This window comes from Schistocerca piceifrons, chromosome X, assembly GCF_021461385.2.
Source record: "Schistocerca piceifrons isolate TAMUIC-IGC-003096 chromosome X, iqSchPice1.1, whole genome shotgun sequence".
Classification (NCBI taxonomy): Eukaryota; Metazoa; Arthropoda; class Insecta; order Orthoptera; family Acrididae; genus Schistocerca; species Schistocerca piceifrons.
The window spans coordinates 179,898,365-179,918,722 of NC_060149.1; the positions used below are offsets into that span (position 1 = coordinate 179,898,365).

The following is a 20,358-nucleotide window of genomic DNA, read 5'->3' on the forward strand; positions in this document are numbered from 1 at the left end:
TGTGTGTGTGTTCTTTTTTTTTTTTTTTATTGATGACAGCTATGGTTGAAAGTTATATGAGAGGGTCTTATAATAATGCCTGTCTGCGACTTGGCAGGTCTTCTTTATGGCAAGTAGCAACCTATCTTTTCCTGAATTGTTATCTATTCCTTAGTACTATAGAAATTAGTCAATATTATCAGTTTAATTCTTTTATAAATACCCCTAATGAGTCATATCTCTTTAGCTCTGCAATCGATGAAGTGAAGATTATTTTCAACCCAGCTTTTCTGATACAGTGCCATGGTATGTACTTATCTGTGAAAGTCATATGTACTTCTAGTTTCATAATTGTGAACTTGGCTCTTTATTGCTGAAAATTTTCTATGTGATTTATCTGTTAAATTTCACCATAGATCTGTGAAATGGCTGTTGAACTTCCTGGTGGCCATCCATTCTTCCAGGGTGTTGTGTCTTCTCTTGATGTGTACCTTTGCTATTGTGGCTGTTGGAGTGCTCGCTTCTTGCAGAGAAGATTGGGTTCTGTTCTCCCCATTTGATCTTCAGTAAATGTACAGTAAAGTTACAATGACACTTCACTGACATATAATAATGGTTGCCTAATTATTATTCGTCTGATGTGTTATCAGCATTTCATGTTTATTGAGATAATTGTGGTGTATTATTTGCCACCACACATCACTGACATATGATATCGGTTACATGATTATTATGCATCTGTCTTTATCAACATTTCATGTTTATTGTGATACTTATGTGTATTACATTATTGTTATTATTGGCAGTGTCTTATAAGAAGGTTGCATAATTTATAGCCTCTAGCAGGCCCAAATCAGCATTCAGAATAGCATAGGCACCCATGAGGGGGCAAGTGCCCTCTCCTGGAATCTGTGGCAGATTTTTTGCTAATTTCAGAATTCTCATTTATTTCTAGGAATGATTGTCTTAGATTACTCAACCACGGATTTGGGTTGGTAAACACAATGTCATCATTTTATTATGTTGTTGATGATAAATTATACTATCTTCTCTTTGTGGTGGTGGTTTCAGAAATGTTTTGTAATATTGGGGACTATGAACTGTTACCGAACATTACCAAAATAAAGTACCCAATACTTTCTCTGTGCTTCCTTGTATAGCCCTTACTAATCTACAGAAAGGGACAGTTCTGACACCTAGCACAGCACAAACATTCTGCTGTTCACCTGCCCAACACGTTTCTCTAATTCCCACAAGAATAGCCATTTCACCTGCTGCACATCTTAATCTCAACACTGGGTTTGCATTTGACCCGTTAAGGGTTACTGGGACTTCAGTCAGTTTATATGGTACAATGATTATAGCAGAATATGGAGAACATATTCATGCTAAACTGTAAGTGTATCCATGATTTTTTTTTCACTGGAAGAGAGGAAAAAATGGTGAAATATTAAGGTAAACAAGATGTCTGGATGTTCTTAAACCATATGAGAGGCAATCCAGCACCACATCCAGTCACAGAGTTAGCAGTTCTGTACTTAGATTCCATGGCTACACAGTAATATGTGAAACAAGAGAGTCAAGACCCATTTTGGTTGAGTCCTAGGCTTTTAAGTGCTGGTTATACCTATTAATTTGATGGCTGTTTTCAGAGATTTTCTATATACATAGACATATTAATAACATAAAATTATATTCTTTGTATATACTATTGAAACATGATTATATTTAAGGTATAACAGTAATCTACCTTAAAAAAATATTGACTGGATTATTATCAGATGTTTAAGATACAATAAGATTGTATACATCCTGTATTATTTATTTCTTGGGGCATGACACATTTCCAGATTCAAATAATTGCTTATACCAAGAATGGCTTTTTTGGAATCTTGCCCCCTCTTGAATAACTTTCTCTGAATTCCCATGGGAAACAGCCCTCAATAGGCTGGTTATCTACCTCTACATCTGCATGATTACTCTGCAATTCACAATGAAGTGCCTGACAGAGGGTTCACCTAAACATCTTCAAGCTATTTCTCTACTGTTCCACTCTCAAACAGCACACAGTAAAAACAAATACATAAATCTTCCTGTGATGGCGCTGATTTTTCTAATTTATATGTGGTCAATGACTTCTCAGTGTAAGTGAACAAAGCTTCAAAATGCATTCTGAAGAAATGAAGTTTTGGAAGAGAGTAATATTGATGCTGATTACAAGATAGAAAGTCATGATGATGCAAATTCAAAATGGGAAGTGGATTATGGTGATGATGATGATGGCAGTGTTGGAATATAGGACACAGAAACAGGTGAAGGTGATCTAAGTATAAAACAGTCATATCACCATGATTCCTGCTTTTATGGTTAAGTAAATTACTTCAAAAGGAGACATAACATTTCATTGCAGATTCAAAGTCTACAACTAAGGGCTAAGCGCTTGTGTAGGAATCTAAGTCAAGTATGAGGTCTGTTTTTCACTGAAGACATTTTATATGAGACTGTGTAGTAGTCAAACAATAAAACTGCTAATATAAAAGTACTCTCAAATGGACCTATCTTTTTTACAGGATACTGGTTTTCTTGAACTGGAAGCTTTTGTAGGCCTACTTTTATTCACAGCAGTCTTCAAATCTGGCAAAAGATCCACAGCTTACCATTTCTCAGTGGGTGGAACTAGAACTAATATTTTTCACTGTACCATAAGAGAGAGTTCTTGTTCATATCATCAGCTCTTTGGTTCAAGAACCGAGAGGACAAGAAAGAAAGGAAAAAAGGTATGACTACCATGGTGTTAAACATTTTTAAAAGTTTTATTGGGAACTTCCTGGCAGATTAAAACTGTGTGCCAGGCCGAGACTCGAACCCGGGACCTTTGCCTTTCACGGGCAAGTGCTCTACCAACTGAGCTACCCAAGCACGACTCACGCCCCGACCTCACAGCTTTACTTCTGCCAGTACCTCGTCTCCTACCTTCCAAACTTAACAGAAGCTGTGAGGTCGGGGTGTGAGTCATGCTTGGGTAGCTCAGTTGGTAGAGCACTTGCCCGCGAAAGGCAAAGGTCCCGAGTTCGAGTCTCGGCTCGGCACACAGTTTTAATCTGCCAGGAAGTTTCATATCAGCGCACACTCCGCTGCAGAGTGAAAATCTCATTCTGGATTTATTGGTAACTTTAGCTCATTACTTTCCATGTTTTACTACATACACTGTTGAAATGCTGATGCTTTCCACAGTCAATGTGGATTTCAAATACACATGCCAAGAAACCCAGTGATGTATGAGCTGAAGATTAAGTGTATGGCAGACGCTAAGACCTAGTACTTATGTAATGTCTAGATTATGGCCTCTAATAAATCTGGGAGTTAACATCAAAATGTGAATTCATTTTGGAAATTTTTGAGTAATTTTGTTTCTGTTGCTGATTCTTGAACATTTTTACAGACTGGCATAGCATATGATCAATAATTAAAAGTTTTAGTTGAAACTTGCTGGCAGATTAAAACTGTGTGCAGGACTGAGACTCAAACTTGGGACCTTTACCTTTTGCAGGCAAGTGCTCTACCAACTGAATTACCCAAACATGACTCACAACCCATCTTCATAGCTTTACTATCACCACTACCTCATCTCCTACCTTCCAGACTTCACTGGAGCTCTCCTGCAAAATCTGCTGTACTAGCAGATTGAGGTTTAGATTCTTGATTCTTTATCCATCATTCAGAATATTACATGCAAGAGACCTTGTCAGTTCACTTAACCTATTAATTTTATAAAATACATTTTTACATATTTAAGCTGATTTTGCTAAAAATTCTTCTAACAAACAAAATGGGTTAGTTAACAAGAAGTTGTGTAACTTTTTCTTAAATACTTTGATTGGCATGCTTTAGGCATGTTTAGACAATTTGTTATATATTATAGTTGACATGTACTTATTACTATTGTTAGTTTTTGGTAATCTATTTTGTGACAAGAACAGAGAAGCACAGATTCTTGTGTTGTAGTCATCCTTTGATTTGTTACACCTAAATTTGGTAGTTCAGCAAGTATATAGTTAACACTATCAAGAATGTATAAATTATATAAATGTTAATATTCTATATTTAATGAACAATGTTTTTTTTTACACTGTGTCTTATTATCTACTTTTGCCATTACTCTCATTGCTTTCTTCTGGATCACCAGAATTTCACCTATTTTTTTCTGTTTCCCCAGGGTATTAACCCATACCTTAAAACAAATTGAAACAAAAAGCAAAATAAGCCATCCTTACATATTCAGGTGTCACACAGCGCACCAGTCTCTTCAGAAGATGTATAACTCTTGACAGCCTAACCACTGTGTGTTGAATATGAGAGTTCCATGTTAGTTTATTGTCAAATATGATGACTAAAAATTCTGCATTTTGGTTTTCTGTTTTTACAGCCTTTGATAGCCAGAAACACATTACTTTTAGAACGATACTGTCGGGACATAGCTTAGCCACAGTTGGGAGATGTTCCCAGAATGAAATTTTCACTCTTCAATGGAGTGTTCACTCGTATGAAACTTCCTGGTTAATTAAAACTGTGTGCTGGACTCATACTTAAACACAGGACCTTTGCCTTTTGAGCCATGTCTCTGTAGTATCCTTATAAACACATCACTGTTGTCTCCAGTTCTTGATGTACCCTTCTCCAGTTAATGAGACAAGGGATACATCAAGATCATCTTGCAAAACTTAAAGTCTGTCCATAAGACCAATGGCAGAACTTGTGAGCCAGTCTCTTTATCTCAGAGTTTCAAAAATTGGAAAAATTATGTGTATGAAAGTGAAATATGGACAAGAAACAGTTTGGACAATATGATAATAGAAGCTTTTGAAATGTGGTGCTACAGAAGAATGCTTAAGATAAGATGGGTAGACCACATAACTAATAAGTATTACTGGGGAGAAAATAAATTTTTGGCACAATTTTACTAAAAGAATGGATTGGTTGACAGGATACATTCTGAGACATCAAGGGACCACCAATCTAGTGTTGAAGGAAAATGTGGGCGGTAGTAACTGTAGAGGGAGGCCAAGAGATGAACACAGTAAGCAGATTCAGAAGGAGGTAGGTTGCAGTAGTTATTCAGAGATGAAGAGCCCTGTCAGGATAGAGTAGCATGGAGACCTGCATCAAACTAGTCTGATTCTTTTGCTAAAGGCCCTCTTCCTTTCCTTGGTCCACTTTGGTCTTGGGTTTTAGGTGCTGTCTTCTCCGATTGATGAAGGACATCAAAAAAGTGCAAGGAAGGGCACCTCGTTTCATGTTATTGGGCAATAGGGGTGAGAGTGTCACTGACATGATACACAAGTTGGAGTGGCAGTCACTGAAACAAAAGCAGTTTTCTTTGTGGTGAGATCTATTTACGAAATTTCAATTACCAACTTTCTCTTCTGTATGCAAAAATGTTTTGTTGACATCCACCTACGTAGGGAGAAATGATCATCATAATAAAATAAGAGAAATCAGAGCTTGAATGGAAAGATTTAGGTGTTCCTTTTTCCCATACATCATTGAGAGTGGAATGGTAGAGAAGTAGTATGAAAATGGTTCAATGAACCCTCTGCTAGGCACTTAAGTGTGAATTGAAGAGTAACCATGTAGATGTAGATATTACTTCCCACTCATGTATTTTGTGTCTGTAGATGCTTTTATTTGTGATGTCTGCTGAATCTACCTGTCCTTTTTCCAGATCAATTTCCACTTGTACCATCCAGGGTATAGTGATTTTGAGCCTCTGTATGTATCTGAGTATTTTGTTAGTGAGTGTGGTCTGTGGGAGTCTGCTGATGTGGCTGTAAAATTTTAGTTGCCTTTTTGTTATGTCTACTGCAAGGTTGGACAACTTCTCTGTAGTGTCTCTGGAGTGAAGCCTGTATCCTTCGTCTTTGAGTTTTGGTCCAATTATTTTCCTGATTATTTTTTTTTTCCTCTGTGAGGATCTTCTCTAGATCACCCATGGTGTGTAGAGTCATTGTCTCACAGGCGTATAGCACCTCAGGTTTGATTATAGTATTGTTACATTTCATCCTTGGGTCATCCTAGTCACACTGGCTTCCAGTGTCCTTGTAATTTCAGCTCTTTCTCCCATTCCTTAATGACTCTGTCCAACACTAGGTTGAAGAGGAGTAGTGAGAGACCATCAACTTGACACACACCTGTCCTGATTTCAAAGGGTTCAGAGATTTCCCCCCTTAATTTCACTTTTGATGTCATGTTTGTCTGTCTCTGTTTGATCAGTCATAGTGTCTTGTTGTCCAAACCTTGTTCGTTCAGGGTGTTGAACAATGACTGGCAATCAATGGAGTCATATGCTTTCCTAAAGTCAACGAAAGTGCATATGACTGGCATATTTCTGAGGGCTTTGATTTTCTGTGTAGTCTTCAAATTGAAGATTTGTTCTGTACGGATGTGACCAGGTCGATAGCCACCCTGGTACTCATCGATCATGTGTTCCAGCTGGTCCTGTATCCTTCTGAGTAGGCATGCTGAAAGGATCTTGTATGTGACTTGTAACATGGAAATGCCCCTGTAATTGTTTATGTCTGTGCAGTCACCTTTTTTTATGTAATGGATGAATCAGTGTTCATTTCCAGTCATCTGATAGTTTTTCTGATGACCAGATGTCTGTGATAATCTGTGTGTTCTCCAAGTGAATTTGGTCCAAGGTTTATTTGTAATAAACTTCATGAGTGAGTAAATATATGGTGAAGCAGAGGTCAAACTGCCCAACTCCTCAAGCAAATGCCTACAAGATGATCATTGTGAGCACCACTTACTAATCTCACAGCATATTTGTGAGCAATGAAAACTTTCTTTCTTAAACCTGAGTTACCCCAGAATATTATTCCATATGACATTACAGACTGAAAATATGTTAAATGTGTCACCTTAGTCATTTGTTCTCCCCAAGATTTGCAATAATTCTAAGTGAAAATGTGGCTGTACTTAGTTGTTAAAGGGGTTATAACGTGCTTTTTTTCAGTTTAAAGTCCATCAATAAAAGGATACCTAAAAGTTTTGAAGCTTTCACCATACTTATAATTTCCCCAGCATGTGTTACACTTATAACTGATGTTGTACCTCTAGATATGTAGAACTGAATATGTTATGCCTTTTGAAAAATAAAAGTGAGACTAATTGCAGAAAAGCAGTTGATGGCACTTTTAAGAACATTGATTACAAGTTAATCTATTGCTTTATGTATGTGTGTATTGATTACAATACTATTGTCATCTGCAAAAAGAACTAACTCTGCTTGTTGCATGTTAGACAGAAGATCATTTACATATATGAGGAATAATGGCAGACCTATGACTGAGCTTTGGGGAACCTCATATGTGATTTCTGTGCAGTCAGAAAAATCTCCCCTGATTACATTGTCTGAATTACTAAGTGCAACTTTCTGCATTCTTGTGGTTAGACATGTCATTATCTATTGTTTGGCTGTACCATCAATTCCTTAAAAACCTCAGTTTATATATGAGAACATTGTGATTCAAACAGTAAAATGCCTTTGATAGGTCACAGAAAATACTAACCAGTTCTATTTTGCTATTTGGTACTTGTAAAATTTTGTGAGTGAATGTTTCAATGGTAGTGCCAGTAGAGCAACTCTTCTGAAATCCAAACTTATTTACTGTGGATATTATTGTTGCTCTGGTGGGATACTATTCTAGACTACAATACCTCTTCATTTATTTTGGGGAATAGTTTCAGTAGTGAAACAGGTTGGTAGTTAATGACATGTCTCCTACCACATTTCTTACAGAGAGGTTTAACAATCTCTCTGGAAAAATGCCTTCAGCCAGTGATAAATTACATATCTGAGATAAGACAGGACTGATTATATGGGAGCAAATCTTTAGTGCTCTATAGGAAACACCATCAAATACAGATGAGCTTTTATTTTCGAGAGAATATGTGACTTTCTTAATTTCAGGAGGAGAAGTTGGGGAAACATTCATATGAGTGAATTGTCTGAAAGTTGCTTTTTCTACAACATTCTTTGATTTTTCTCTTGAACTGTTTGTCCCTATATTTTCTACTATATTTAAGGAATGATTATTAAATATATTTGCTAATCTGTGACTCATCATTTATAACCCTTCAATTTAATTCAATAATGATATTATCCCATTTTTTGGCCAATCATCCTGAATCTCATTTCACTACATAGCATATAGTGTTAAGCTTATTATCATAAGATTTTTGAGAACTGTAAGAATGCCCACATTTTTTGGAACATCACTCGCATATTTTTTATATCTTCTTCTTAATTATTAATATTTTGCTGTGTTATTTCACTGTCATATGTTTGAAAATACATGTTATAGCTAGTTAACTTCAATAAACAAGTAAAAAGGTGAGACAATTTTGTCATGTAGAAGAAGGTGTAATTAGATGAACGACAAACACTAACTTCACTTAACGAAGGTTTATTCAGCACTTGCACATCCAAGAGCATGGAGCGAACTGCCTCCTGACAGAACACATACAGTATATACACAGCTACAGAACATTCCAGTACAATGATTCTTGCCATTTTTGGATACTTCTAGAATGTACTCGAACCAAATATAGAAATTAAAATTGTGCAGTCCAGGGGAGTTTTGAACTGACCACCCTTCACTCAACATTCTAGAATCATAACCACTACACCACAGTACTGCTCAGCTTGTGGTGCAACATTGCTCCCTCACTAACCAAACAGCGTCTCGGTGTTATGTCCTCCTAGTTCGGGAAAGAGTCATCAGTCCTGCGTACTCCAACTCTCGATGACTGATGCTTGCCCTGGTGGTGATCTTCTCAGAACTTCTTTTGCCGCTACACTCTTTGTCACCTTTCCACTTGTTGCCTGTCGCTGGAGCTTCAAATTTACCCTAAGTGGCAGGATCCTTGTAGGGCTTCATTCGAAGGATGTATCTCTGAACTTTTGTCATCTTGCACCGGGGTCGAAATCTTCAACTTCATAATTAACATCAGACAATTGTCTTACAACCTTATAAGGTCCAAAATAGTGCCTGAGGAGCTTCTCAGAGAGACCAATCTTCTGGAAAGGAGTGAAGATCCAGATGAGGTCATCAGGTTGGTAAACAACAGGGCAGTGGCTCACATTAAATCTTCGGCGATCATTTTCTTGAGCCTGCAGCATGCAGAGTTGAGCTAACTGCCGACCTTCCTCAGCTCTGGTTAACACCTGGCCAATGTAGTCATCGTCCACGTCATCAAGTTGTAACGGAAACACAGTGTCTATTGTCATAGTCACCTCACACCCATGCACTAGGAAAAATGGCGTAAATCCTGTGGTGTCTTGTTTGGCGGTGTTGTAGGCAAATGCCACAAAAGGTAGCACCTCATCCCAGTTGCTCTGATAAACATTGATGAACATTGATAGCATGTCAGCCAAGGTCTTAGTGTGCAAATGGTAGGCAGTCATCATGTGATGCAAAATGTTGCACCGACAATTTATCTCTGTCACAAGATTCGATTGAAAAATTTTCCCTCAATCCATAATCAACACACTTGAGCCACTGCGTTTTAATACAATGTCTTCCACCATGAATTTGGCTACCTCAAATGCTTTGGCTGTTTTCATGGCTTTTGTAATGGCATAGCATGTCAGATAATCAGTGCAAACAATAATCCATCTATTGCCACTAGCAGACATTGGAAATCGTCCGAGGAGGTCAATCCCAAAATGCTGGAAAGGTGTTTCGGCTGGTGGAATTGGTATGAGTCGGCCAGGCGGTTTCTGAGGAACTGCCTTCCTCCTCTGGCACTCTCTACAGTGCGACATGTGGCACATAGTGACAGACACTCCGAAATAAACCTGGCCAGAAAAATCTCTTATGGATTCTATCGTAGGTCTTAATAAATCCTAAATGTCTGGCCTCAAGTGTGTCATGGAATTTCTGTAGAACATACGAGGGCTATCCACAAAGTACATTACGTTTTCGTTTGTGTCCGTTAGGGGTGGGGCTAGCGCAGCCATCTTGGTGTCATGGCATTCTGCCGCTCAGTCAGCATCCTGCTGTGCTAGTGAGAGGTTTGTGCTGTACTCTATTAAGTTACTGTGACAGTCTGAAATGTCAGCGTTAATTGAAAATGCTGCAAAGTGTGAAGTGCGTGCTGTAATAAGGTTTCTGACTGCAAAAAACTGTACACCGATAGAAATCTATCAGCAGCTTTGTGAAGTGTATGGGGACAACATAATCACTGAAGGTGGAGTGCATCAATGGGTCATAAAATTTAAAAATGTCCGAAATAACGTTCACGACGAAGAGCGAAGTGGAAGACCCAGCATAGTGACTGCCGAACTTGTCGAAAAAGTCGATGCCGTGGTCCGTGAAAACCGTAATTTCACAATAACAGAACTCTCTATGAGTTTTCCACAAATTTCACGAAGTTTGTTGCACGAAATCATTACCGAAAAGCTTGATTACCACAAGTTTTGTGCAAGATGGACACCAAAAATCTTGACAGAGATTCACAAAAATCAGTGAATGGCTGCAGCGTTAACGTTTTTGGATGCTTACGAGTAAGATGGCAACTCATTACTCGATCGCATCGTTACTGGTGATGAAACATGGGTTAAGCATGTGAACTGCGAGACAAAATTGCAGTCAATGCAGTGGGGGCACACAGATTCCCCCCAAAAACCCAAGAAATGCATGCAGACAATGTCAGCACGGAAGGTGATGGAGACTGTCTTTTGGGGCATAAAAGGTGTGATTTTTGTGGATTTCCAGGAAAGAGGCACTACAATAAACTCTCAAAGGTATTGCCAAACTCTGCACAACCTCAGAAGAGCAATACAAAACAAGCACAGGGTAAAGTTGGGCTCAAAGACCTTGCTGATTCACGACAACGCCTGGGCCCACATGGCAAATGCCACTCGTGAAGTTCTCAAATCTTTTAAGTGGGAGTTGTTTCCTCATCCGCCGTACAGTCTCGACCTGGCACCAAGCGACTTCCACTTATTCCCAGCAATGAAGAAGTGGTTGGCTATGCAGCGTTTTGATGACAATGCACAGCTTCAAGGAGAGGTAACCACGTGGTTGAAGGCGCAGGCGGCCGAATTTTACAACGAAGGAATTTCCAAGCTCATCCATCGCTACGATAAGTGCCTTAATTTAAATGGCAACTATGTGGAAAAGTAGTATTTAAGTGTGGCTTTCATCTGTATATAATAAAAAAAAATTCCAATACTTTATTTATTTTTAATTCCAAAACGTAATGTACTTTGTGGATAGCCCTCGTATAAGCGCATGTGTTTAGGAATCACTGGTAGCCACCTCTTTCCAAACGGATCAAAGTTTTTCTTGCAAAGTAATCCGTTAACTACCTTAAATTGTTCTTTTACATCCTCTGACTGATTTAAGGCAAGCATAATTTCAGATATCTTGGTGTCCTTCTCCTGCTCAGGAGAGAGATCCTGGAGTGCAGTGAGACAGTCACTATCTTCATCAAAGCCTTGATGGTTCTTGCAAAGGGTTTTTTGAGAGACAGTCAGTATCTTGGTGTTTTCTTCCACTTTTGTACACTATGTCAGTGTCATACTCTTGAAGATGTAGTGCCCACCTGGCGAGTTGTCCTGTTGCATCCTTAAGACCTGTCAACCAACAAAGTGAATGATGGTCTGTAACAACTGTGAATGGCCTTCCGTACAGATATTGTCCAAATTTGCACATGGCCCAGATCACAGCAAGACATTCTCTTTCTGTAGTTGAGTAGTTTCTCTCGGCTTTTGTAAGTGTCCTAGAAGCATAGGCTATAACCTTCTCTTTTCCATTCAAAATTTCCATCAGAACAACACCCACTGGCAACTGTGTGTAGTTCTGTTGGTGCTCCCTCATCATACAGACCAAGTACAGGGTCAGTCATCAGAGCTTTTCACAGCACATCAAAAGAATTTTGTTGAGCACCACTCCAGATAAATTTAGCATCAGCTTTTAACAACTCTTCGAGTGGCCTGACTTTGATACAAAAGTCATTGATAAAATGACAGTAATAAGAACATAATCTGAGGAAGCTTCTCACATCTCTAATACTTTTGAGGATAGGAAATTTCGTTATAGATCTCAGCTTTTCTGGGTCTGGCCCCACACCTGCATTTGACACACGGTGTCCAAGTATTTTGATTTCTTTTGCTCCAGAGAGGCACTTTCTTGGATTAAGTTTCAGTCTACCTTGTTGGCGACACTTAAGAATGGCCTTCAGTCTTTTTACGTGTTCATAAAATGTCTCTGAGAACACTGTAATGTCATCTAAATAACAAAGACACATTGTCCACTTCACGTGACACAAAAGATTATCCATCATCCGTTCAAAAGTTGCTGGTGCATTACACAAACTGAACGGCATTACCTTAAACTCATACAGGCCCTCAAGGGTGATGAATGCAGTTTTCTCATGCTTAGCCTCATCTACTTCAATTTTCCAGTATCTCGAGTACATGTCCATGGTTGAGAAATACTTAGCCCCCTTCATACAATCTAGTGTATCATCAATTCGTAGAAGAGGGTAAATGTCTTTTTTAGTTATGTTATTAAGCTTCCTGTAATCAACACAAAAGCGCCAACTGCCATCCATCTTCCTGATGAGGACCACTGATGATGACCATGGGCTCTGTGAAGGATGAATGATGTCATTCTTCATCACTTTCTCTACCTTGTCGCAAATTATTCGACGTTCCATTGCTGACACATATGCTCTCTGGCTTATTGGTTGATGGTCTCCAGTGCTAATCCGGTGCTTCACCATCAATTTGTCTAATTTGCTGTTCACCTGTGGATTGAAGCATGGCAAGTAGCTTCTTCTGTTTTTCCTTAGAGAGATCTGGTGACAGTTGGGCTAGAAGATCTTGTCTCATAGTGGTAGCACTAATTTCGCCCACAGACTTGGCATGGGAGGTTTCCATGACACTCAACTGTTCTTCATTTAATGGCTCAGCGTTTGCTATGCACATGCATCTTGGAAGAATCTGCAGTTCTTGGCAACAGTTAACTATCCACAATTCTGCAAATCCATTCTTAAACGAGATGACAGAGGCTGGGATGACTAAGTTATTCTTCAGTGGTATGCTTCTCTTACATTCCATTACAAGATCCATGGATTGATGCATGGCATGACACATGACAGTTACCTTTCTAGTGCTGAATGCAGGGATGATCACTTCATCCAGTGCACGTAGACTCCACACACTGGGATGCGCATCTTCCTGTCCACAGTATCTCATCTCATCTAGCATAATCTTTGAGCGACCACAAACTATAATTGCCTGAGAAGCTTTCACAAAGGCCCATCCAAGAATGACATCATGACTACACTCTTGTAGGATGATGAATTCTAAGGGCTGTGTATGGCCACTTATACCCACATGAATAGTACATCTTCCTGTAGGTTTTACATATTTCCCATTATCCACCTTCAGTAGAGATGTTTTGTTGTCGATGAATACGGTTTTCTGCAACTGGTGGCGGTACTTCTCTGAAATGACTGAATATGGTGCTCCAGAGTCCATATGAGGTTGGGCTGGTTGGCCATCCATGAGGATATCAACGTAGTTTCCTATCAAACTTCCTGGAAGATTAAAACTGTGTGCCTGACCGAGACTCGAACTCAGGACCTTTGCCTTTCGCGGGCAAGTGCTCTACCATCTGAGCTACCGAAGCACGACTCACTCCCGGTCCTCACAGCTTTACTTCTGCCAGTATCTTGTTTCCTACCTTCCAAACTTCGAGTCTCGGTCGGGCACACAGTTTTAATCTGCCAGGAAGTTTCATATCAGCGCACACTCCGCTGCAGAGTGAAAATCTCATTCTGGTAGTTTCCTATCATTTTTGCAGATTTTTCTCTACGGCGGCCTCACCTCCAAGGAAGGTCGCACCCTTTTAGTTTCCCTGGTTGCGGCAGCTAGGTGATTGGTTGGAGCTTTTAAACAGCAATGGAGACCTTTATCAGCATGTTGGGGAGCGTCCTCTCCAGCGGCTAGCTTGCGGCGATGGTGACCTGCATCGTGCTGCACCCACATCTTCTTGTTCATCTTCGTTTTCCCGGAGTTGGCATCAGCTGAGATCGGTCTGCTGTCTTCTGGCATGGGCACCATCAAATATCCGCTGCCTTTCTCGACAATAGTGCACCACACACCCCGGTCGTCTGCAGTGTAAACATACTGGTTGGTTATCCTGGATCCTCCAGGCATCAGTCTTCCTTGGTGCCCAAGCAGGTACCTCATGCAGAATTGTAGGAACATAACTCTGCCTGGGTCTCAACTTTTTCACCATTTTAAAGGGAAATGAAGGACGAGAGGTTGGGTTCAATGTCTGTTCCACTTCCTCCCTTATGACCTCTTGAAGTGTCTCAGTTTTTGCTCGCCATGCAATCCAAGTGCCTTCTGAACTTCCTCTCTCACTATCTGATGAAGAACACTTGTGAAATCAGTTGCTTCCCCCATCACAGACATTGACATGACATTTGGAAGCTGTTGAACTTCTTGAGTGTAATTCTTTTTTGATGCATTGTCTTGATATGCTGGCACCATTTTATGAAGTCGTCTGCTGTCGAAACCTCCTTCAGGAGTAGGGCTTGATACATGTCCTCAGCAACACCCTTCATGCGATGTTCAATCTTATTTTCCTCCTTTATTCTAGGATCCACTATTTTACTCAGCTCCAAGACATCTTGAATGTAGGATGCTGTAGTTTCTCCTGGATGCTGTGCCTTGCAGTTTAATTTATTTTCAGCCTTGCACTTCTGTCGTTGTGTGTCGCTGAAATACTTGCGCAGTTCCACCTGGAATACTTCCCAGCTTGTGCACTTCTTTTCTTTGTTCTCATACCATTGCTTGGCAGTGCCCTCCAAGTAGAAAAATACGTTAGCCAAACATACAGTGTCATCCCATTTGTTAAATTTGGCTATGCACTCGTATAGCTTCAGCCTCTTGTTTGGATCTTGGCCATCATCACCAGGGAACCCAGAAGGATGTCTCATGTGGTGGCACACAGTTGCTGTCATCATAACGTCCTATTCTTCTTCTGTCTCTGGTAGATTGCGATCTGTTGAATATGGCTCGGACTCGGGTTTCTCACCGTGTGAAAGGCAGCTCTGTCATGGCCTAATGGGAACCACTGTTTTGTCAATAATGTGTGCTATCACAAGTTCCAATAACCAGCGTCTCCACCAGAATAATGTCACGTAGAAGAAGGTGTAATTAGATGAATGACAAACACTAACTTCACTCAACAAAGGTTTATTCAGCACTTGCATATACAAGAGTGTCAAGCGAACTGCCTCTGGCCAGAACACATACAGTATATATACAGCTACAGAACATTCCAGTACAATGATTCTTGACATTTGCAGATACTTCTAGAATGTAGTTGAACCGAATTTAGGAATTAAAATGGTACAGTCCAGGGGAGTTTTGAACTCACGACCCTCCATTCAACCATTTCAAATCATAATCACTACACCACGGCACTTCTCAGATTTTTGTGCGACAATATTCTATAATTCAATAGTAAACTTCAAGAGTATGACAATCACCATAACAGCAGTTACATTACAGACTTCTATGATACCAGGTAAGGGCTAAGATGACACATTAGTCACCCCAGTAAAATATCACACTGGTTATGGAACACTGTAGATGGTTTAGAAATGTTACCAGTTGGTCATGTGAGCCTCCACTTTTGACATAAGTTATGGTAGCGAAGTAGTATGTATATACCAGTTACTGGTATGTAACCAGTGCAGAAAAATTAGTCACCATGAAGAGATGACAAAATGGCAGAAAGGAGCTATCAAGTTCAGAACTGTCTCTGACAATACTAAGAACAAAATTGCCCAGTTTGTTGGTGTAGTGTTGTGGACTGTCCAACATGTCTGTAAGGAAGGTGTATCACTCAGAGACATGTTATACTGCATGAGAATAATTGTGAAAAGATCATAACCAAGAGGGACCAGAGACGAATGCAATGCCTTGCCAGTGATAATCAGTTTCAAATCCAACTGGAATTGCAGTTGTTGGTGAATGTAGGTTCATCTCAATCAATTACTAAGCAAATATTGTCAAGTTCACAGCATGAAATGGACATTTTGAATCAGATACCTCACAAAAATCCATTGCTCACAATGTCACACAAAACTGCAAATCTTCAGTGGGTCAAACAACATGTAAACTGGAGAGACGTGAACTGGTTGGAGACATGTGGAGTAATACAGGAAGTTATGATTTTGCCCTTTTCAAATGAGGAAGGACACTGAGTGCACATATGGCCCAATGACACATTTAACCAGTTGTGTGTAGAGGGTAGTTCAAGCTGCAACTGGTTCTATGATGTTTCTGAGGCGTTTTGCATACCATGACTTGGGTCCACTCGTCCAGGTTACCTTGAAAACAATCTAGGATGTTTATTTTTAAACACTTCTGGGTACCAAATGTTGCTCATTCTTCTACATGCTCATGTTAAGTATGCTGTGATCATGGTCTTCTTCTAAGATAATAACAGCAATTTTCAGAGAAATTCATACATACAGTCCTGTATTGTCAAACAGTGAGGCATCCTATCACATTCCAACTGGTTACCTAAATCTCCCAGTGTTAATCCCATAGGAAATGGGTGGGACTATTGGAATAGAGTATAAAACATAGCAATCAACATGCCTGAGGTTTGTGACCTACAGGATCTAATCATCAATGTTCCATTTCACCAAAACTTCACACTGTAGCGTAACAATCTATGAACATTTCTTAGTAATAGTCGTGGTGGTGGTTGTGATGGTGGTTGTGGTAGTAGTAGTAGTAGTAGTAGTAGTAGTAGTACAGGTAGCTGTAGCTTTATTTATACATGGATCACTTTTATGATGTAAATGAATATGCCATGATATTATTGTTTAAGAACTACAAACATGATCAATATATGCAAGAATTTACATATCTAGAGGCATAGTTTAATAAGGATGGTACAAGTAGTTTGCTGTGGACTTTAAAAAGGTCCCATCCTGGTATTCGACTGAGGAAATTTAGAGAAACCGTAGAAAATGTAAATTTTGTAAGGGAAGATGAGGATCAGAGCCTCCAGCTACATGTACATCTACATCTACATACATGGTCAGCAAGCTAACATAGGGGGCATGGAAAAGGGTTCCTTGTATCACTGCTGGGCTTTCCCTCTCCTGTTCCACTTGCAAATGGAGCAAGTTAAACATGGCAGTCTGTATGAGCCCTGATATCTCTTATCTGGAGTTCCCCAATACAAGGAGAGTCTGTTTAAAACAGTATAACCTCATTCAGTTTATTCCTAGCGTACAATAATATTTTCTCTTTTTTTGTGCTTGTTTTCAATGTTCAGAAATGTAAAATTGTGCACTTCTCAAAATACAATAACACAGTATCCTACCATTTCGACAGCAGTAAGTCACAAATGGAATCAGTAGACTCATACAAATACCTGGGAGTAAAAAATTGTAGGGATATGAAATGGAATGATGACAAGGCATGTGGTGGTATTGATCACCAAAATCAGCATCAACTGCCAAATTGATATCAGAAAAATGAACAAGTGTTTCTCTTAGGAGAAATAATCATCTTTGTCTTTCTTTTCCCAGTATTGTATTGTGTCAAGTGTTTTGGCCTCAGGTGTTTTCTTATTGCTGTATGTGTATTCATACAAATAAAGTGGTAAAGAAACCTGTACCATCATTTGGTTTTTGGCTGTGTTTGAATTTTTTGGATGTGTTTAAAGTTTTATGGCACTCAGATGAAACTTTAGAACATATATATATTTTCCATTTATAAGTTGATAGTTACATATGCTACAATGTTACACCATGAAAATTAGTTTTCCAAAGTAAAAGAATATAAAATAGAATATTATCACTTATTCTTGTCTTTCAAAGTCATCTTAAAGTTATTCGAGACAAATGTCACTATTTGTATTTTTATTGATTTACAATCAATACGCCAGCCAGGGTGGCCAAGTGGTTCTAGGCACTGCAGTCTGGAACCGCACTACCACTACAGTCGCAGGTTCGAATCCTGCCTCAGGCATAGATGTGTGTGATGCCCTTAGGTTAGTTAGGTTTAAGTAATTGTAAGTTATAGGGGCCTGATGACCTCAGATGTTAAGTCTCAGTGCTCAGAGCCATTTGAACCATTTACAATCAATATGTGATTAAGGTATCAACATAAAATCAACACTTTAGAAATACACTACTGGTCACTGGCCATTAAAATTGCTACACCTAGAAGAAATGCAGATGATAGACGGGTATTCATTGGACAAATATATTATACTAGAACTGACGTGTGATTACATTTTCATGCAATTTGGGTGCATAAATCCTGAGAAATCAGTACCCAGAACAACCACCTCTGGCCATAATAACGGCCTTGATACGCCTGGGCATTGAGTCAAACAGAGCTTGGATGGTGTGTACAGATGCAGCTGCCCATGCAGCTTCAACACTATACCACAGTTCATCAAGAGTAGTGACTGGCATATTGTGACGAGCCAGCTGCTCAGCCACCACTGACCAGACGTTTTCAGTTGGTGAGAGATCTGGAGAATGTGCTGGCCAGGGCAGCAGTCAAACATTTTCTGTATCCAGAAAGGCCCGTACGGGACCTGCAACATGTGGTAGTGCATTATCCTGCTGAAATGTAGGGTTTCGCAGGGATCGAATGAAGGGTAGAGCCACGGGTCGTAACACATCTGAAATATAATGTCCACTGTTCAAAGTGCCGTCAATGCGAACAAGAGGTGACTGAAATGTGTAACCAATGGCACTCCATACCATCACACCACGTGATACGCCAGTATGGCGATGACAAATACACTCTTCCAATGTGCGTTCACGGCGATGTCGTCAAACACGGATGCGACCATCATAATGCTGTAAACAGAACCTGGATTCATCTGAAAAAATGACATTTTGCCATTCGTGCACCCAGGTTCATTGTTGAGTACACCATCGAAGATGCTCCTGTCTGTGATGCAGCATCAAGGGTAACCACAGCCATGGTCTCCAAGCTGATAGTCCACGCTGCTGCAAACGTCATTGAACTGTTCGTGCAGATGGTTGTTGTCTTGCAAACATCTGCTCTGTTGACTCAGGGATCGAGACATGGCTGCACGATCTGCTACAGCCATGCGGATAAGATGCCTGTCATCTTGACTGCTAGTGATACGAGGCCATTAGGATCCAGTACGTTGTTCTGTATTACCCTCCTGAACCCACTGATTCCATATACTACTAACAGTCATTGGATCTCAAGCAACGTGAGCAGCAATGTCACAATACGATAAACCGCAATCACGATAAGCTACAATCCGATCTTTATCAAAGTCAGAATCATGATGGTACACATTTCTCCTCCTTACACGAGGCATCACAACAACATTTCACCAGGAAACACCGGTCAACTGCTGTTTGTGTATGAGAAATCGGTTTGAAACTTTCCTCATGTCAGCACGTTGTAGGCGTCGCCACTGGCACCAACCTTGTGTGAATGCTCTGAAAAGCTAATTGTTTGCATATCACAGCATCTTCTTCCTGTCAGTTAAATTTTGAATCTGTAGCATGTCATCTTCATGGTGTAGCAATTTTAATGGCCAGTAGTGTAATTACACTATTTTTACAATATTGTCATCATGTCATTTTCATACATCTCTAAAAGAACTTACTCATGAAAATATATACATTAAATTGAAGTGATGGTAAAACTTAAAAACAAAAGTTACCTATATGTTAATTCAATTTGTAGAACTTTTGGGAAGCACCTGGAACAATACATACATCTCTGAAAAGATCTAGATGTGAAGCATACAACTATTACCATCATACCTTAGCAAAGGATCTAGCTGAGAACCTGAGAAAATTCTTGTCCTATGTAAAATGACTGAGCAGGTGTAAGGCTCCTTTATAGCCACTAGTTGAGCAGTCTGGTGTGGTAGTTGAGGATAGCAAAATGAAAGCCAAAGATTTAAATTTCACATTTAAGAAATCATTCATGTAGGAGAATCATACAAACATACAGTTGTCTGACCATCAAATAAACTCCCATATGGACCACAAATTAATAAGCACCCTTGGCATAGAGAAACAATTGAAAGAGGTGAAAACAAATAAGTCACCAGGTCCAGACGTCCAGAAGGAATCCCATTTTGGTTTTAAAAAGAGTACTCTGTGGCATTGGCTCCTTACTTAACTTGGATTTATCATGAATCTCTTGCCCAGTGCAAAGTCCCAAGTGACTGGAAAAATGCAGATGACTCCTCTATATAAGAAAGATAAATGGACAGATCCACAAAATTACAGATGAATATCCCTAACATCAGTATC

General features: G+C 39.6%; 1 non-coding gene across 1 annotated transcript; it reads left to right on the forward strand.

The window, feature by feature from the left end:
- The first annotated feature begins 2,994 nt into the window (after positions 1-2,994).
- Trnas-cga lies at positions 2,995-3,069 on the forward strand. Its single transcript has one exon. It is a non-coding gene; the product is annotated as a tRNA-Ser (tRNA).
- The last annotated feature ends 17,289 nt before the right edge of the window (positions 3,070-20,358 follow it).